Consider the following 12,207-nt stretch of genomic DNA (forward strand, 5'->3'; position numbering starts at 1 on the left):
AAAACATTAAAGGTAAAGGGTTTTACTTCTCATGAAACATATTTCTTGCATTCTAACATTTCTATTGTGATGGGAAGTTACAAGGAAGAAGCCCGGCTAGCTCAGTTCGGTAGAGCATGAGACTCTTAATCTCAGCGTAGTGGGTTCGAGCCCCACGTTGGGCTATGGAGATTTTAAGGTTAGGAATTGAGCACCAGCATGCAGATCAAAGTCTATCTTAAAAGACTCCTTATTAAAGGATACTTCAGAGCAAATACATTCCATAGAGTTCGCAAACATCAACGGCTGATCAGAATATTATATATATATTGAACCCATCAATTTGTCTAGATTATAAAGCTAAACTAGAATGGAAAACTGCAAGAGATTGAATCCCAAACCAATCTGATCATTATCTCAGACCTAGGTTGTTTTCATACAAGAGGGTTTTACTTCTCATGAAACATATTTCTTGCATTCTAACATTTCTATTGTGTTGGGAAGTTATAAGGAAGATGTCCGGCTAGCTCAGTTCGGTAGAGCATGAGTCTCTTAATCTCAGGGTCGTGGGTTCGAGCCCCACGTTGGGCTATGAAGCTTTTGAGATTCGGAATTGAGCACCAGCATGCAGATCAAAGTCTTAGCTTAAAGGACTCCTTATTAAAGAATACTTCAGAGAAAATACATTCCATAGTGTTCACACACACCAAGCAAACATAAACGGCTGATCAGAAAATTATATATATATTGAACCCATCAATTTGTCTAGATTATCTAGCTTAACTAGAATGGAAAACTGCAAGAGATTGAATCCCTAACCAATGACAAGCATTGGTTTGATCTTCTTGCGAAATAATTGGACAACATGGTTCAGGTTGTTTTTGTTCATGGAACTTGTGCTCAAAAACATTAAAGGTAAAATGTATTCTGTAATCTGATCATTATCTCAGACCTAGGTTGTTTTCATACAAGAGGGTTTTACTTCTCATGAAACATATTTCTTGCATTCTAACATTTCTATTGTGTTGGGAAGTTATAAGGAAGATGTCCGGCTAGCTCAGTTCGGTAGAGCATGAGACTCTTAATCTCAGGGTTGTGGGTTCGAGCCCCACGTTGGGCTATGAATCTTTTGAGATTCGGAATTGAGCACCAGCATGCAGATCAAAGTCTTAGCTTAAAGGACTCCTTATTGAAGGATACTTCAGAGCAAATACATTCCATAGAGTTCGCAAACATCAACGGCTGATCAGAATATTATATATATATTGAACCCATCAATTTGTCTAGATTATAAAGCTAAACTAGAATGGAAAACTGCAAGAGATTGAATCCCTAACCAATGACAAGCGTTGGTTTGGTCTTCTTGCGAAAGAATTGGACAACATGGTTCAGGGTGTCTTTGTTCACGGAACTTGTGCTGAAAACATTAAAGGTAAAACTTATTCTGTAATCTGATCATTATCTCAGACCTAGGTTGTTTTCATACAAGAGGGTATTACTTCTCATGAAACATATTTCTTGCATTCTAACATTTCTATTGTGATGGGAAGTTATTTGGAAGAAGCGCCAGATCAGTTCGGTAGAGCATGACACTCTTAATCTCAGGGTCATGGGTTCGAGCCCCACGTTGGGCTATGGAGATTTTAAGGTTAGGAATTGAGCACCAGCATGCAGATCAAAGTCTATCTTAAAAGACTCCTTATTAAAGGATACTTCAGAGCAAATACATTCCATAGAGTTCGCAAACATCAACGGCTGATCAGAATATTATGTATATATTAAACCCATCAATTTGTCTAGATTATATAGCTAAACTAGAATGGAAAACTGCAAGAGATTGAATCCCAAACCAATGACAAGCGTGTGTTTGATCTTCTTGCGAAAGAATTGGACAACATGGTTCATGGTGTTTTTGTTCACGGAACTTGTGCTGAAAACATTAAAGGTAAAGGGTTTTACTTCTCATGAAACATATTTCTTGCATTCTAACATTTCTATTGTGATGGGAAGTTACAAGGAAGAAGCCCGGCTAGCTCAGTTCGGTAGAGCATGAGACTCTTAATCTCAGCGTAGTGGGTTCGAGCCCCACGTTGGGCTATGGAGATTTTAAGGTTAGGAATTGAGCACCAGCAAGCAGATCAAAGTCTATCTTAAAAGACTCCTTATTAAAGGATACTTCAGAGCAAATACATTCAATAGAGTTCGCAAACATCAACGGCTGATCAGAATATTATATATATATTAAACCCATCAATTTGTCTAGATTATAAAGCTAAACTAGAATGGAAAACTGCAAGAGATTGAATCCCAAACCAATGACAAGCGTGTGTTTGATCTTCTTGCGAAAGAATTGGACAACATGGTTCAGGGTGTTTTTGTTCACGGAACTTGTGCTGAAAACATTAAAGGTAAAGGGTTTTACTTCTCATGAAACATATTTCTTGCATTCTAACATTTCTATTGTGATGGGAAGTTATAAGGAAGAAGCCCGGCTAGCTCAGTTCGGTAGAGTATGAGACTCTTAATCTCAGGGTCGTGGGTTCGAGCCCCACGTTGGGCTATGGACCTTTTGAGATTCGGAATTGAGCACCAGCATGCAGATCAAAGTCTTAGCTTAAAAGACTCCTTATTAAAGGATACTTCAGAGCAAATACATTCCATAGAGTTCACACACACCAAGCAAACATCAACGTCTGATCAGAAAATTATATATATTAAACCCATCAATTTGTCTAGATTATATAGCTAAACGAGAATGGAAAACTGCAAGAGATTGAATCCCTAACCAATGACAAGCGTGTGTTTGATCTTCTTGCGAAAGAATTGGACAACATTGTCCAGGCGGTTTTTGTTCACGGAACTAAACCGCCTGTTTTCATACAAGAGGGTTTTACTTCTCATGAAACATATTTCTTGCATTCTAACATTTCTATTATGATGGGAAGTTATTTGCAAGAAGAGCCAGCTCAGTTCGGTAGAGCATGACACTCTTAATCTCAGGGTCGTGGGTTCGAGCCCCATGTTGGGCTGCGGAGATTTTAAGTTTAGGAATTGAGCACCAGCATGCAGATGAAAGTCTTAGCTTAAAAGACTCCTTATTAAAGAATACTTCAGAGAAAATACATTCCATAGTGTTCACACAAACCAAGCAAACATCAACGGCTGATCAGAAAATTATATATATATTGAACCCATCAATTTGTCTAGATTATCTAGCTTAACTAGAATGGAAAACTGCAAGAGATTGAATCCCTAACCAATGACAAGCATTGGTTTGATCTTCTTGCGAAATAATTGGACAACATGGTTCAGGTTGTTTTTGTTCATGGAATTTGTGCTCAAAAACATTAAAGGTAAAATGTATTCTGTAATCTGATCATTATCTCAGACCTAGGTTGTTTTCATACAAGAGGGTTTTACTTCTCATGAAACATATTTCTTGCATTCTAACATTTCTATTGTGTTGGGAAGTTATAAGGAAGATGTCCGGCTAGCTCAGTTCGGTAGAGCATGAGACTCTTAATCTCAGGGTTGTGGGTTCGAGCCCCACGTTGGGCTATGAATCTTTTGAGATTCGGAATTGAGCACCAGCATGCAGATCAAAGTCTTAGCTTAAAGGACTCCTTATTAAAGGATACTTCAGAGCAAATACATTCCATAGAGTTCGCAAACATCAACGGCTGATCAGAATATTATATATATATTGAACCCATCAATTTGTCTAGATTATAAAGCTAAACTAGAATGGAAAACTGCAAGAGATTGAATCCCAAACCAATCTGATCATTATCTCAGACCTAGGTTGTTTTCATACAAGAGGGTTTTACTTCTCATGAAACATATTTCTTGCATTCTAACATTTCTATTGTGATGGGAAGTTATTTGGAAGAAGCGCCAGATCAGTTCGGTAGAGCATGACACTCTTAATCTCAGGGTCGTGGGTTCGAGCCCCACGTTGGCCTATGGAGATTTTAAGGTTAGGAATTGAGCACCAGCATGCAGATGAAAGTCTTAGCTTAAAAGACTCCTTATTAAAGGATACTTCAGAGCAAATACATTCCATAGAGTTCACACACACCAAGCAAACATCAATGTCTGATCAGAAAATTATATATATACTGAACCCATCAATTTGTCTAGATTATCTAGCTTAACTAGAATGGAAAACTGCAAGAGATTGAATCCCAAACCAATGACAAGCGTGTGTTTGATCTTCTTGCGAAAGAATTGGACAACATGGTTCAGGGTGTTATTGTTCACGGAACTTGTGCTGAAAACATTAAAGGTAAAGGGTTTTACTTCTCATGAAACATATTTCTTGCATTCTAACATTTCTATTGTGATGGGAAGTTATAAGGAAGAAGCCCGGCTAGCTCAGTTCGGGAGAGCATGAGACTCTTAATCTCAGGGTCGTGGGTTCGAGCCCCACGTTGGGCTATGGACCTTTTGAGATTCGGAATTGAGCACCAGCATGCAGATCAAAGTCTTAGCTTAAAAGACTCCTTATTAAAGGATACTTCAGAGCAAATACATTCCATAGAGTTCACACACACCAAGCAAACATCAACGTCTGATCAGAAAATTATATATATTAAACCCATTAATTTGTCTAGATTATATAGCTAAACTAGAATGGAAAACTGCAAGAGATTGAATCCCTAACCAATGACAAGCGTGTGTTTGATCTTCTTGCGAAAGAATTGGACAACATGGTTTAGGGTGTTTTGTTCACGGAACTTGTGCTGAAAACATTAAAGGTAAAGGGTTTTACTTCTCATGAAACATATTTCTTGCATTCTAACATTTCTATTATGATGGGAAGCTATTTGGAAGAAGAGCCAGCTCAGTTCGGTAGAGCATGACACTCTTAATCTCAGGGTCGTGGGTTCGAGCCCCATGTTGGGCTACGGAGATTTTAAGGTTAGGAATTGAGCACCAGCATGCAGATGAAAGTCTTAGCTTAAAAGACTCCTTATTAAAGAATACTTCAGAGAAAATACATTCCATAGTGTTCACACACACCAAGCAAACATCAACGGCTGATCAGAAAATTATATATATATTGAACCCATCAATTTGTCTAGATTATCTAGCTTAACTAGAATGGAAAACTGCAAGAGATTGAATCCCTAACCAATGACAAGCATTGGTTTGATCTTCTTGCGAAATAATTGGACAACATGGTTCAGGTTGTTTTTGTTCATGGAACTTGTGCTCAAAAACATTAAAGGTAAAATGTATTCTGTAATCTGATCATTATCTCAGACCTAGGTTGTTTTCATACAAGAGGGTTTTACTTCTCATGAAACATATTTCCTGCATTCTAACATTTCTATTGTGTTGGGAAGTTATAAGGAAGATGTTCGGCTAGCTCAGTTCGGTAGAGCATGAGACTTTTAATCTCAGGGTTGTGGGTTCGAGCCCCACGTTGGGCTATGAAGCTTTTGAGATTCGGAATTGAGCACCAGCATGCAGATCAAAGTCTTAGCTTAAAGGACTCCTTATTAAAGGATACTTCAGAGCAAATACATTCCATAGAGTTCGCAAACATCAACGGCTGATCAGAATATTATATATATATTAAACCCATCAATTTGTCTAGATTATAAAGCTAAACTAGAATGGAAAACTGCAAGAGATTGAATCCCAAACCAATGACAAGCGTGTGTTTGATCTTTTTGCGAAAGAATTGGACAACATGGTTCAGGGTGTTTTTGTTCACGGAACTTGTGCTGAAAACATTAAAGGTAAAGGGTTTTACTTCTCATGAAACATATTTCTTGCATTCTAACATTTCTATTGTGATGGGAAGTTATAAGGAAGAAGCCCGGCTAGCTCAGTTCGGTAGAGCATGAGACTCTTAATCTCAGGGTTGTGGGTTCGAGCCCCACGTTGGGCTATGAATCTTTTGAGATTCGGAATTGAGCACCAGCATGCAGATCAAAGTCTTAGCTTAAAGGACTCCTTATTAAAGGATACTTCAGAGCAAATACATTCCATAGAGTTCGCAAACATCAACGGCTGATCGGAATATTGTATATATATTGAACCCATCAATTTGTCTAGATTATAAATCTAAACTAGAATGGAAAACTGCAAGAGATTGAATCCCAAACCAATGACAAGCGTGTGTTTGATCTTCTTGCGAAAGAATTGGACAACATGGTTCAGGGTGTTTTTGTTCACGGAACTTGTGCTGAAAACTTTAAAAGTAAAACTTATTCTGTAATCTCATCATTATCTCAGACCTAGGTTGTTTTCATACAAGAGGGTTTTACTTCTCATGAAACATATTTCTTGCATTCTAACATTTCTATTGTGATGTGAAGTATTTGGAAGAAGCGCCAGATCAGTTCGGTAGAGCATGACACTCTTAATCTCAGGGTCGTGGGTTCAAGCCCCACGTTGGCCTATGGAGATTTTAAGGTTAGGAATTGAGCACCAGCATGCAGATGAAAGTCTTAGCTTAAAAGACTCCTTATTAAAGGATACTTCAGAGCAAATACATTCCATAGAGTTCACACACACCAAGCAAACATCAATGTCTGATCAGAAAATTATATATATACTGAACCCATCAATTTGTCTAGATTATCTAGCTTAACTAGAATGGAAAACTGCAAGAGATTGAATCCCTAACCAATGACAAGCGTTGGTTTGGTCTTCTTGCGAAAGAATTGGACAACATGGTTCAGGGTGTTTTTGTTCACGGAACTTGTGCTGAAAACATTAAAGGTAAAACTTATTCTGTAATCTGATCATTATCTCAGACCTAGGTTGTTTTCATACAAGAGGGTATTACTTCTCATGAAACATATTTCTTGCATTCTAACATTTCTATTGTGATGGGAAGTTATTTGGAAGAAGCGCCAGATCAGTTCGGTAGAGCATGACACTCTTAATCTCAGGGTCATGGGTTCGAGCCCCACGTTGGGCTATGGAGATTTTAAGGTTAGGAATTGAGCACCAGCATGCAGATCAAAGTCTATCTTAAAAGACTCCTTATTAAAGGATACTTCAGAGCAAATACATTCCATAGTGTTCGCAAACATCAACGGCTGATCAGAATATTATATATATATTAAACCCATCAATTTGTCTAGATTATATAGCTAAACTAGAATGGAAAACTGCAAGAGATTGAATCCCAAACCAATGACAAGCGTGTGTTTGATCTTCTTGCGAAAGAATTGGACAACATGGTTCATGGTGTTTTTGTTCACGGAACTTGTGCTGAAAACATTAAAGGTAAAGGGTTTTACTTCTCATGAAACATATTTCTTGCATTCTAACATTTCTATTGTGATGGGAAGTTACAAGGAAGAAGCCCGGCTAGCTCAGTTCGGTAGAGCATGAGACTCTTAATCTCAGCGTAGTGGGTTCGAGCCCCACGTTGGGCTATGGACCTTTTGAGATTCGGAATTGAGCACCAGCATGCAGATCAAAGTCTTATCTTAAAAGACTCCTTATTAAAGGATACTTCAGAGCAAATACATTCCATAGAGTTCGCAAACATCAACGGCTGATCAGAATATTATATATATATTGAACCCATCAATTTGTCTAGATTATAAAGCTAAACTAGAATGGAAAACTGCAAGAGATTGAATCCCAAACCAATCTGATCATTATCTCAGACCTAGGTTGTTTTCATACAAGAGGGTTTTACTTCTCATGAAACATATTTCTTGCATTCTAACATTTCTATTGTGATGGGAAGTTATTTGGAAGAAGCGCCAGATCAGTTCGGTAGAGCATGACACTCTTAATCTCAGGGTCGTGGGTTCGAGCCCCACGTTGGCCTATGGAGATTTTAAGGTTAGGAATTGAGCACCAGCATGCAGATGAAAGTCTTAGCTTAAAAGACTCCTTATTAAAGGATACTTCAGAGCAAATACATTCCATAGAGTTCACACACACCAAGCAAACATCAATGTCTGATCAGAAAATTATATATATACTGAACCCATCAATTTGTCTAGATTATCTAGCTTAACTAGAATGGAAAACTGCAAGAGATTGAATCCCAAACCAATGACAAGCGTGTGTTTGATCTTCTTGCGAAAGAATTGGACAACATGGTTCAGGGTGTTATTGTTCACGGAACTTGTGCTGAAAACATTAAAGGTAAAGGGTTTTACTTCTCATGAAACATATTTCTTGCATTCTAACATTTCTATTGTGATGGGAAGTTATAAGGAAGAAGCCCGGCTAGCTCAGTTCGGGAGAGCATGAGACTCTTAATCTCAGGGTCGTGGGTTCGAGCCCCACGTTGGGCTATGGACCTTTTGAGATTCGGAATTGAGCACCAGCATGCAGATCAAAGTCTTAGCTTAAAAGACTCCATATTAAAGGATACTTCAGAGCAAATACATTCCATAGAGTTCACACACACCAAGCAAACATCAACGTCTGATCAGAAAATTATATATATTAAACCCATTAATTTGTCTAGATTATATAGCTAAACTAGAATGGAAAACTGCAAGAGATTGAATCCCTAACCAATGACAAGCGTGTGTTTGATCTTCTTGCGAAAGAATTGGACAACATGGTTTAGGGTGTTTTGTTCACGGAACTTGTGCTGAAAACATTAAAGGTAAAGGGTTTTACTTCTCATGAAACATATTTCTTGCATTCTAACATTTCTATTATGATGGGAAGCTATTTGGAAGAAGAGCCAGCTCAGTTCGGTAGAGCATGACACTCTTAATCTCAGGGTCGTGGGTTCGAGCCCCATGTTGGGCTACGGAGATTTTAAGGTTAGGAATTGAGCACCAGCATGCAGATGAAAGTCTTAGCTTAAAAGACTCCTTATTAAAGAATACTTCAGAGAAAATACATTCCATAGTGTTCACACACACCAAGCAAACATCAACGGCTGATCAGAAAATTATATATATATTGAACCCATCAATTTGTCTAGATTATCTAGCTTAACTAGAATGGAAAACTGCAAGAGATTGAATCCCTAACCAATGACAAGCATTGGTTTGATCTTCTTGCGAAATAATTGGACAACATGGTTCAGGTTGTTTTTGTTCATGGAACTTGTGCTCAAAAACATTAAAGGTAAAATGTATTCTGTAATCTGATCATTATCTCAGACCTAGGTTGTTTTCATACAAGAGGGTTTTACTTCTCATGAAACATATTTCCTGCATTCTAACATTTCTATTGTGTTGGGAAGTTATAAGGAAGATGTTCGGCTAGCTCAGTTCGGTAGAGCATGAGACTTTTAATCTCAGGGTTGTGGGTTCGAGCCCCACGTTGGGCTATGAAGCTTTTGAGATTCGGAATTGAGCACCAGCATGCAGATCAAAGTCTTAGCTTAAAGGACTCCTTATTAAAGGATACTTCAGAGCAAATACATTCCATAGAGTTCGCAAACATCAACGGCTGATCAGAATATTATATATATATTAAACCCATCAATTTGTCTAGATTATAAAGCTAAACTAGAATGGAAAACTGCAAGAGATTGAATCCCAAACCAATGACAAGCGTGTGTTTGATCTTTTTGCGAAAGAATTGGACAACATGGTTCAGGGTGTTTTTGTTCACGGAACTTGTGCTGAAAACATTAAAGGTAAAGGGTTTTACTTCTCATGAAACATATTTCTTGCATTCTAACATTTCTATTGTGATGGGAAGTTATAAGGAAGAAGCCCGGCTAGCTCAGTTCGGTAGAGCATGAGACTCTTAATCTCAGGGTTGTGGGTTCGAGCCCCACGTTGGGCTATGAATCTTTTGAGATTCGGAATTGAGCACCAGCATGCAGATCAAAGTCTTAGCTTAAAGGACTCCTTATTAAAGGATACTTCAGAGCAAATACATTCCATAGAGTTCGCAAACATCAACGGCTGATCGGAATATTGTATATATATTGAACCCATCAATTTGTCTAGATTATAAATCTAAACTAGAATGGAAAACTGCAAGAGATTGAATCCCAAACCAATGACAAGCGTGTGTTTGATCTTCTTGCGAAAGAATTGGACAACATGGTTCAGGGTGTTTTTGTTCACGGAACTTGTGCTGAAAACTTTAAAAGTAAAACTTATTCTGTAATCTCATCATTATCTCAGACCTAGGTTGTTTTCATACAAGAGGGTTTTACTTCTCATGAAACATATTTCTTGCATTCTAACATTTCTATTGTGATGTGAAGTATTTGGAAGAAGCGCCAGATCAGTTCGGTAGAGCATGACACTCTTAATCTCAGGGTCGTGGGTTCAAGCCCCACGTTGGCCTATGGAGATTTTAAGGTTAGGAATTGAGCACCAGCATGCAGATGAAAGTCTTAGCTTAAAAGACTCCTTATTAAAGGATACTTCAGAGCAAATACATTCCATAGAGTTCACACACAAACTGCAAGAGATTGAATCCCTAACCAATGACAAGCGTTGGTTTGATCTTCTTGCGAAAGAATTGGACAACATGGTTCAGGGTGTTTTTGTTCACGGAACTTGTGCTGAAAACTTTAAAAGTAAAACTTATTCTGTAATCTCATCATTATCTCAGACCTAGGTTGTTTTCATACAAGAGGGTTTTACTTCTCATGAAACATATTTCTTGCATTCTAACATTTCTATTATGATGGGAAGTTATTTGGAAGAAGCGCCAGATCAGTTCGGTAGAGCATGACACTCTTAATCTCAGGGTCGTGGGTTCGAGCCCCACGTTGGGCTATGGAGATTTTAAGGTTAGGAATTGAGCACCAGCAAGCAGATCAAAGTCTATCTTAAAAGACTCCTTATTAAAGGATACTTCAGAGCAAATACATTCCATAGAGTTCGCAAACATCAACGGCTGATCAGAATATTATATATATATTAAACCCATCAATTTGTCTAGATTATAAAGCTAAACTAGAATGGAAAACTGCAAGAGATTGAATCCCAAACCAATGACAAGCGTGTGTTTGATCTTCTTGCGAAAGAATTGGACAACATGGTTCAGGGTGTTTTTGTTCACGGAACTTGTGCTGAAAACATTAAAGGTAAAGGGTTTTACTTCTCATGAAACATATTTCTTGCATTCTAACATTTCTATTGTGATGGGAAGTTATATGGAAGAAGCCCGGCTAGCTCAGTTCGGTAGAGTATGAGACTCTTAATCTCAGGGTCGTGGGTTCGAGCCCCACGTTGGGCTATGGACCTTTTGAGATTCGGAATTGAGCACCAGCATGCAGATCAAAGTCTTAGCTTAAAAGACTCCTTATTAAAGGATACTTCAGAGCAAATACATTCCATAGAGTTCACACACACCAAGCAAACATCAACGTCTGATCAGAAAATTATATATATTAAACCCATCAATTTGTCTAGATTATATAGCTAAACTAGAATGGAAAACTGCAAGAGATTGAATCCCTAACCAATGACAAGCGTGTGTTTGATCTTCTTGCGAAAGAATTGGACAACATTGTCCAGGCGGTTTTTGTTCACGGAACTAAACCGCCTGTTTTCATACAAGAGGGTTTTACTTCTCATGAAACATATTTCTTGCATTCTAACATTTCTATTATGATGGGAAGTTATTTGCAAGAAGAGCCAGCTCAGTTCGGTAGAGCATGACACTCTTAATCTCAGGGTCGTGGGTTCGAGCCCCATGTTGGGCTACGGAGATTTTAAGTTTAGGAATTGAGCACCAGCATGCAGATGAAAGTCTTAGCTTAAAAGACTCCTTATTAAAGAATACTTCAGAGAAAATACATTCCATAGTGTTCACACAAACCAAGCAAACATCAACGGCTGATCAGAAAATTATATATATATTGAACCCATCAATTTGTCTAGATTATCTAGCTTAACTAGAATGGAAAACTGCAAGAGATTGAATCCCTAACCAATGACAAGCATTGGTTTGATCTTCTTGCGAAATAATTGGACAACATGGTTCAGGTTGTTTTTGTTCATGGAATTTGTGCTCAAAAACATTAAAGGTAAAATGTATTCTGTAATCTGATCATTATCTCAGACCTAGGTTGTTTTCATACAAGAGGGTTTTACTTCTCATGAAACATATTTCTTGCATTCTAACATTTCTATTGTGTTGGGAAGTTATAAGGAAGATGTCCGGCTAGCTCAGTTCGGTAGAGCATGAGACTCTTAATCTCAGGGTTGTGGGTTCGAGCCCCACGTTGGGCTATGAATCTTTTGAGATTCGGAATTGAGCACCAGCATGCAGATCAAAGTCTTAGCTTAAAGGACTCCTTATTAAAGG

At 38.1% G+C, this 12,207-nt stretch overlaps 4 non-coding genes across 4 annotated transcripts; all 4 read left to right on the top strand.

Annotated features, from left to right (window-relative positions):
* The first annotated feature begins 5,340 nt into the window (after positions 1-5,340).
* On the top strand, positions 5,341-5,414 carry trnak-uuu (transfer RNA lysine (anticodon UUU)). Its single transcript has one exon. It is a non-coding gene; the product is annotated as a tRNA-Lys (tRNA).
* A 390-nt stretch (positions 5,415-5,804) lies between these two features.
* trnak-cuu (transfer RNA lysine (anticodon CUU)) lies at positions 5,805-5,878 on the top strand. The gene has a single exon. It is a non-coding gene; the product is annotated as a tRNA-Lys (tRNA).
* A 3,304-nt stretch (positions 5,879-9,182) lies between these two features.
* trnak-uuu (transfer RNA lysine (anticodon UUU)) lies at positions 9,183-9,256 on the top strand. Its single transcript has one exon. It is a non-coding gene; the product is annotated as a tRNA-Lys (tRNA).
* Positions 9,257-9,646: 390 nt separating this feature from the next.
* On the top strand, positions 9,647-9,720 carry trnak-cuu (transfer RNA lysine (anticodon CUU)). Its single transcript has one exon. It is a non-coding gene; the product is annotated as a tRNA-Lys (tRNA).
* Positions 9,721-12,207: the final 2,487 nt, after the last annotated feature.

This window comes from Platichthys flesus, chromosome 20 (assembly GCF_949316205.1).
Source record: "Platichthys flesus chromosome 20, fPlaFle2.1, whole genome shotgun sequence".
Taxonomy (NCBI): Eukaryota; Metazoa; Chordata; class Actinopteri; order Pleuronectiformes; family Pleuronectidae; genus Platichthys; species Platichthys flesus.